General features: G+C 42.4%; 1 protein-coding gene across 1 annotated transcript in view; it reads right to left on the reverse strand.

Annotated features, from left to right (window-relative positions):
• The window catches only part of LOC120024737 (transcription factor Maf-like), a 165,587-nt gene that overhangs the window by 46,792 nt on the left and 110,506 nt on the right, over nt 1-8,289 (reverse strand). The window lies entirely within an intron of this gene.

An 8,289-nucleotide genomic window follows, 5' to 3' on the forward strand; every position in this document is an offset into this window, starting at 1 on the left:
GTGATCACTGCCTCATTGCCTGCATCCGCAATGGGTCTGCGATCAAATTACCACCCCTCATCACTGTCAAACGCTCCCTAAAACACTTCTGCGAGCAGGCATTTCTAATCGACCTGGCCGGGGTATCCTGGAATGACATTGACCTCATCCCGTCAGTAGAGGATGCCTGGTTATTCTTTAAAACTGCCTTCCTCACCATCTTAAAAGCATGATCCATTCAACAAAATTGACCTAGGAATAGATATAGTCCTTGGTTCACTCCAGACCTGTCTGCCCTTGACCAGCACAAAAACATCCTGTGGCATTCTGCATTAGCATCGAATAGCCCCCATGATATGCAACTTTTCAGGGAAGTTAGGAACAAATAAACACAGGCAGTTAGGAAAGCTAAGGCTAGCTTTTTCAAACAGAAATTTGTTCTGGGACAAAAATGTTCTGGGACACTGTAAAGTCCATGGAGAATAAGAGCACCTCCTTCCAGCTGCCCAGTGCTCTGAGGCTAGGAAACACTGTTACCACCGATAAATCCACTATAATTGAATTTCAATAAACATTTCTCTATGGCTGGCCATGCTTTCCACCTGGCTACCCCTACCCCGGTCAACTGCCTGGCACCCTCCACAGCAACCCGCCCAAGCCCACATCATTTGTCCTTCACCCAAATCCAGATAGCTGATGTTCTGAAAGAGCTGCAAAATCTGGACCCCTACAAATCAGCCGGGCTAGACAATCTGGACCCTCTCTTTCTAAAATGATCTGCCGAAATTGTTGCAACCCCTATTACTAGCCTGTTCAACCTCTCTTTCGTATCGTCTGAGATTCCCAAAGATTGGAAAGCTGCCGCGGTCATCCCCCTCTTCAAAGGGGGAGACACTCTAGACCCAAACTGCTACAGACCTATATCTATCCTACCCTGTCTTTCTAAGGTCTTCGAAAACCAGGTTAACTTCTACTTGCACACAATCCCGGATCCGGGAGCACCCCCATCAGTAAAAAAGCTGACTAGCATAGCCTAGCATAGCGTCACAAGTAAATACTAGCATCTAAATATCATTAAATCACAAGTCCAAGACACCAGATGAAAGATACACATCTTGTGAATCCAGCCATCATTTCTGATTTTTAAAATGTTTTACAGGGAAGACACAATATGTAAATCTATTAGCTAACCACGATAGCAAAAGACACAACTTTTTTTTCCCACCATTTTTTTCCTGCATAGGTAGCTATCACAATTTCGACCAAATAAAGATATAAATAGCCACTAACCAAGAAACAACTTCATCAGATGACAGTCTGATAACATATTTATTGTATAGCATATGTTTTGTTAGAAAAATGTGCATATTTCAGGTATAAATCATAGTTTACCATTGCAGCCACCATCACAACTCTCACCAAAGCAACTAGAATAACTACAGAGACCAACGTGAATTACCTAAATACTCATCATAAAACATTTATGAAAAATACACAGCGTACAGCAAATGAAAGACAAAGCTCTTGTGAATCCAGCCAATATTTCAGATTTTTTAAGTGTTTTACAGCGAAAACACAATATAGCATTATATTAGCTTACTACAATAGCCAACCACACAACAGCATTGATTCAAGCCAACAATAGCGATAACGAATAAACCAGCAAAAGATATAAATTTTTTCACTAACCTTCTCAAACTTCTTCAGACGACAGTCCTATAACATCATATTACACAATACATATAGAGTTTGTTCGAAAATGTGCATATTTAGCGGCACAAATCGTGGTTATACAATGAGAATAGTAGCCAAGCTGCCCAACAATATGTCGGGAGAAATCTTGGGAGAGGCACCTAATCTAATCAGTAACTAATCATAAACTTGACAAAAAAATACAGGTTGGACAGCAAATGAAAGATACATTAGTTCTTAATGCAATCGCTGTGTTAGAAAATTAACGTTACTACAACATACAGCGTGCGTTAAAGCGAGACCGCACCGAAATTAATCGCGGAATAAGAGTTTTACATTTTTCAACAGAACAACGAATTAACATCATAAATAGTTCTTACTTTTTGATGAGCTCCCATCAGAATCTTGGGCAAGTTGTCCTTTGTCCAAAAGAATCGTTGCTCGGTTGTAGATTGTCGCCTTCAACTTTGGAATTAGCAGTAAACATTAGCCATGTGGCCCAGACGTGCCCAACTCACTAGAACGCAGCAAAAATAAATACCCGAAAATCGCAATATACTGATATAAACTGATATAACTCGGTTTAAAATAACAACATTATGATGTCTTTAACACCTATATCGAATAAAATCAGAGCCGGATATATCTAAGGGCTATAACGGGAGCTTTCTAGAACGCCATCCTGAGGTCTGTCTTGCGTCATGGCGAATGAAGGAAAGAGAGGACCCAACGTTGCCAGCCCATTTATAAGGCCTCAGATCTGCCTAGCAACTCCATTCCAATTCTCACTATTTGCTGACATCCAGGGGAAGGCGTATGCAGTGCATCTCAACCAATAGAAGACATGCAAATTAATAAACTGACCTCAGAACAGCCTGCAGATTTCAGATTTCTCACTTCCTCATAGGAAAATTGCTCCAACTCGAGTTCTGTTTTACTCACAGATATAATTCAAACGGTTTTAGAAACTAGAGCGTGTTTTCTATCCAATAGTAATAATAATATGCATATTGTACGAGCAAGAATTGAGTACGAGGCAGTTTAATTTGGGAACGAAATTTTTACAAAGTGCAAACAGCACCCCCTATTGAGAAAAGGTTAACAAACAGATTACCGACCATTTCACCGTACCTTCTCTGCTATGCAGTCTGGTTTCAGAGCTGATCGTTGGTGCACCTCAGCCACGCTCAAGGTCCTAAACGATATCATAACCGGCATCGATAAGAGACAGTACTGTGCAGCCGTATTCATCGACCTGGCCAAGGCTTTCGACTCTGTCAATCACCACATTCTTATTGGCAGACTCGACAGCCTTGGTTTCTCAAATGATTGCCTCGCCTGGTTTACCAATTACTTCTCTGATAGAGTTCAGTGTGTCAAATCAGAGGGCCTATTGTCCGGATCTCTGGCAGTCTCTATGGGTGTGCCACAGGGTTTAATTCTCGGGCCGACTCTCTTCTCTGTATACATCAATGATGTCGCTCTTGCTGCTGGTGATTCTCTGATCCACCTCTACACAGACGACACCATTCTGTATACTTCTGGTCCCTCTTTGGACACTGTGTTAACTAACCTCCAGACGAGCTTCAATGCCATACAACTCTCCTTCCGTGGCCTCCAACTGTTCTTAAATGCAAGTAAAACTAAATGCATGCTATTTAATTGATCACTGCCCGCACCTCACCGCCCGTCCAGCATCACTACTCTGGACGGCTCTGACTTAGAATACGTGGACAACTACAAATACCTAGGTGTCTGGTTAGACTGTAAACTCTCCTTCCAGACTCACATTAACCTCTCTTGGGTACGTGAGACGTTAGCGTCCCACCTCTTCAACAGCCAGTGAAACTGCTGGGCGCCAAATTCAAAAACAGAAATACTCATTATAAAAATTCAGAAAACAAAACATATTTTACATAGGTTTAAAGATTAACTTCTTGTGAATCCAACCACTGTGTCAGATTTAAAAAATGCTTTACGGCGAAAGCATACCTTACGATTATTTGAGAACATAGCCCAGCAGACAAATCATTACAAACAGTAACCAGCCAAGTAGAAGAGTTACACAAGTCAGAAATAGAGATAAAATTAATCCCTTACCTTTGATGATATTCATATGGTTGCACTCAGCAGACATTCATTTACACAATAAATGTTCCTTTTGTTCGATAAAGTCTCTTTATATCCAAAAACCCCTGTTTTGTTTGTGCGTTTTCTTTAGTAATCCACAGGCTCAAACGCAGTCAAAACAGGCAGACAAAAAAATCCAAATTGTATCCGTAAAGTTCATAGAAACATGTCAAACGATGTTTATATTCAATCCTCAGGTTGTTTTTAGCCTAAATAATCGATAATATTTCAACCGGACAATAACGTCGTCAATATAAAAGGTAAACAAGAAAGGCACTCTCTCGGTCGTGCGCATGAAAAAGCACTATGACACTTTAGGGTCCACTCATTCAGACTGCTCTTACTTCCTCATTTTTCAGAATACAGGCCTGAAACAATTTCTAAAGACTGTTGACATCTAGTGGAAGGCATAGGAACTGCAATTTGAGTCCTAAGTCAATGGATACTGTAATGGCATTGAATAGAAAACTACAAAATCCCCCCAAAAAAGACTTTCCGAATGGATTTTTCACAGGTTTTTGCCTGCCAAATCAGTTCTGTTATACTCACAGACACTATTTTAACAGTTTTGGAAACTTCAGAGTGTTTTCTATCCAAATCTACCAGTTATATGCATATCATATCTTCTGGCCCCGAGTAGCAGGCAGTTTAATTTGGGCATGCATTTCATCCAAAATTCTGAATGCTGCACCCTACCCTAGAGAAGTTAAGCATCTCCAATGCAAAATTAAATCTAGAATCGGCTTCCTATATTGCAACAAAGCATCCTTCACTCATGCTGCCAAACATACCCTCGTAAAACTGACCATCCTACCGATCCTCGACTTCGGCGATGTCATCTATAAAATAGCCTCCAACACTCTACTCAACAAATTGGATGCAGTCTATCACAGTGACATCCGTTTTGTCACCAAAGCCCCATACACTACCCACCACTGTGACCTGTATGCTCTCGTTGGTTGGCCCTCGCTTCATACTCGTCGCCATACCCACTGGCTACAGGTTATCTACAAGTCTTTGCTAGGTAAAGCCCCGCCTTATCTCAGCTCACTGGTCACCATAGCAGCACCCACTCGTAGTATGCTCTCCAGCAGGTATATCTCACTGGTCACCCCCAAAGCCAATTCCTCCTTTGGTCGCCTTTCCTTCCAGTTCTCTGCTGCCAATGACTGGAACGAACTGCAAAAATCACTGAAGCTAGAAACTCATATCTCCCTCACTAGCTTTAAGCACCAGCTGTCAGAGCAGCTCACAGATCACTGCACCTGTACATAGCCCATCTGTAAACAGCCCATTTATCTACCTCATCCTCATACTGTATTTATTTATTTATCTTGCTCCTTTGCACCCCAGTATCTCTACTTGCACATTCATCTTCTGCACATCTACCATTCCAGTGTTTAATTGCTATATTGTAATTACTTCACCACCATGGCATATTTATTGCCTTAACTCCCTTATCTTACCTCATTTGCACTCACTGTATATAGACTTTTTGTTTTCTTTTTTTCTACTGTATTATTGACTGTATGTTTTGTTTATTCCATGTGTAACTCTGTGTTGTTGTATGTGTCGAATTGCTATGCAATGAGAACTTGTTCTCAATTAGCCTACCTGGTTAAATAAAGGTGAAATAAAAAAATGTATATATTTTTTTTACAATGGCAACTAGAATAATGGACCTTATTCTGATCTTACCAAGACCTTCACCAGTTGATAGGAATAACAGGTCTGACATGCCTGTCCATGCACTAAGCCATATTGCCTGCCTCACAATACAGTATCCTTGTGTTTTCCATTGTCAAGAGAAACATACTTGGCCAGTAAAATGTCTACCTTTTTAATAATGAGCCTCAAAATCCATTACAATTACATGGAAACACCTGAGAGAAAACTATAAACCTCACCTACACCATCTAGACATACTGTCTGTATGTGTTCTCCATTGAGTAGTCTGCTCTCTTCTGCTCTGTTCTGCTCGCCCTAGTAAAGGTGAAGTTTCCTCACGGGAGCTGACAAGTGTGAAATTGCAATAGGAAGGAGTGCTTCAAACCCTGCCATTTACCCCGCTCATTAACATACCCTAAAGCCCCAGTCTGCCTGGTTGATAAGCCAGTCCCTGCCTCTAAACATGAGCTCACCAAGGTAATAACATACATATTATGCATGACAGTGTTTGCCTAAGAAACCTCTCTCAAACACACACATCCATTCTTTGGATTCAATGGTGTTAGTTTTCCCAGTGGTGTAGTATTGAGTAAAGGGCCAAGAACAGAGGTATTGGATTGAGTTGGATAGTAGAGATAGAGATGCATGGTTTAAAGGACATCTATAGCACCAGGCTCTGGTCTGAGACACAGATCTATGTCTCTCTGAAGAGAACTGGGCCTCTCAGTTTTACTGCCAAAGGTACGGGGTGAAAGGTGCCACGGGTCATGACCTTCCTCTTTGAAGCCACTGCTTTTCTCTCTTCCTCTGTGTTTCTTTTTCTTTTCCTCTTCAGTCCCTCTTTCTTTCTCCTCCCTCTCTTCCTACATATTCCCTTCTACCGCCTATCTCTCCCTTCATCTCTCCTGGCCACCTCTCTCTTTTTCGCCCTCTTTCTCTATTTAATTTAACCCCCGATCCCCCTCCCTCTCCACCTCTCTTTTTCATTTCCTCTCTTTCTCTATACCCCCTCTCCCCCATCGCATCTTCCCCCCTACTGTAGTTTAGATTAATTGTTCGCTGGGCTGAAGGTTAGCCAGTCTTCGGGCCACTCCTTTGGTCATAGAGCTGAGAGAGAGTGGACACTGAGCGGACACTGACGCTGGTTCGTTGTCTTTGAGGAGTGGAGCGACTGCCTGCTGCGTCCATATTGCTGCAGCAGCGTAATTGATACAGGCTCACGCTGCTGGCCTTAACAGAAACCCTGCCGTTCACACACAGCCTGAGATCACACAGCTCTAGGGCTCACAGTACAGACAGGGAGAGCTCACACAAGATCACACACAGCGTGCTGGCAAGATCACAGCTACAGAGACACAGAGGAGATGGTAAGAGATAGATAGGGGTGCCTGGTTGGTTTATCGGACATTGGTTAAAGGTGCACTATGCAGAAATTTCACTGCTATTTCCTGGTTGCTAAAATTCTAATAGTTTGCCTAATTTCCGTTTATGTGACAAAACAAGCAAGTATAGTGCAGCGAATCACTGTACCATCTAAACCGCTGTGGAATATATTTTCCATAACCAAAAATATTGTATTTTCAGCTGTTTGAAGCTGGTGTACAAAACTGAAAGTAAAAGACACAAAAATTAAACTTAACAGTAAGCATAGAAATAGCACCCATAGAACAGACCTACCACTGAGAATGCATATCTATAATTCACATTCCTATGTGAATTTGGTTGGATGGCCAAAAAGTTACATATTGCAAGTTTAAGCTGATATGATTAGAACATCTCACTATATGTAGCAGGTGTACAGCCTCTACAAGAAGAAAAAACAAGTGCCTACAATAACTACCTCTGTGTAGCTAAGACGAAAGCGGTACTCACACACTGTTATACAACTGATAAGGCTCTTCCCTCAGTCTGCTCCTTAGTAGCATGTTCATTCAATCATGTCCCCAGCCAACCAGCTTGCCTGGTGAAATCTGTCCCACACCTGAACAGAGATACCCTGCACAGCAGTATCACCTCAATATTGCACTAAAACCCAACCAAGGATCACTAGCAAGCAGGTCCTTGCCGCTTACACACACACACACACACACACACACACACACACACACACACACACACACACACACACACACACACACACACACACACACACACACACACACACACACACACACACACACACACACACACACACACACACACACACACACACACACTCACATACACAGACACACTGGTTTTATCCTTCCGCCTGACATTCAGTGACATTTCAGAAGTCGTTAAAGGTGTGTGCACAGGGACCAGGAGAACGTGGCCAAAGGCGCTCCTCAGGCGGAAAGAGACCGCCGTCGCTGTCAGGACATAAAACATGGCTGGATGAACTGATTATGCTGTCAGAAAAATCCCACCCACACATTTCACCCAACTTCCCTCTCTGAAGATGTATTTAGTGTGTTGACAAATCATCTGTTCAGTATTTTAGACACACATGAAATGGATGCCTCCGGCGGGAAGGCTGGGTGCATGGCATGTTTTTCAGCGCTCAAGGTAGAAGTGGCCTTTAACACACAGCTCTACGATCAGATTAGACTAGCACAATTCCAACTTTAACCATTAGTGGGATAGTAAAATATATGATTGTAGATCTGTCCAGCTAAAGGACCAAGAGTAGGAACAGAACCCCTATGTTGACCTAATGAAATGCAGCCCCTGGGTTGAGCAGTCAACAGCCTGCTCGGCATTGAGTCTGTGACACACACACACACACACACACACACACACACACACACACACACACACACACACACACACACACACACA

The sequence above is a fragment of the Salvelinus namaycush genome, chromosome 30 (genome assembly GCF_016432855.1).
Source record: "Salvelinus namaycush isolate Seneca chromosome 30, SaNama_1.0, whole genome shotgun sequence".
NCBI lineage: Eukaryota > Metazoa > Chordata > Actinopteri > Salmoniformes > Salmonidae > Salvelinus > Salvelinus namaycush.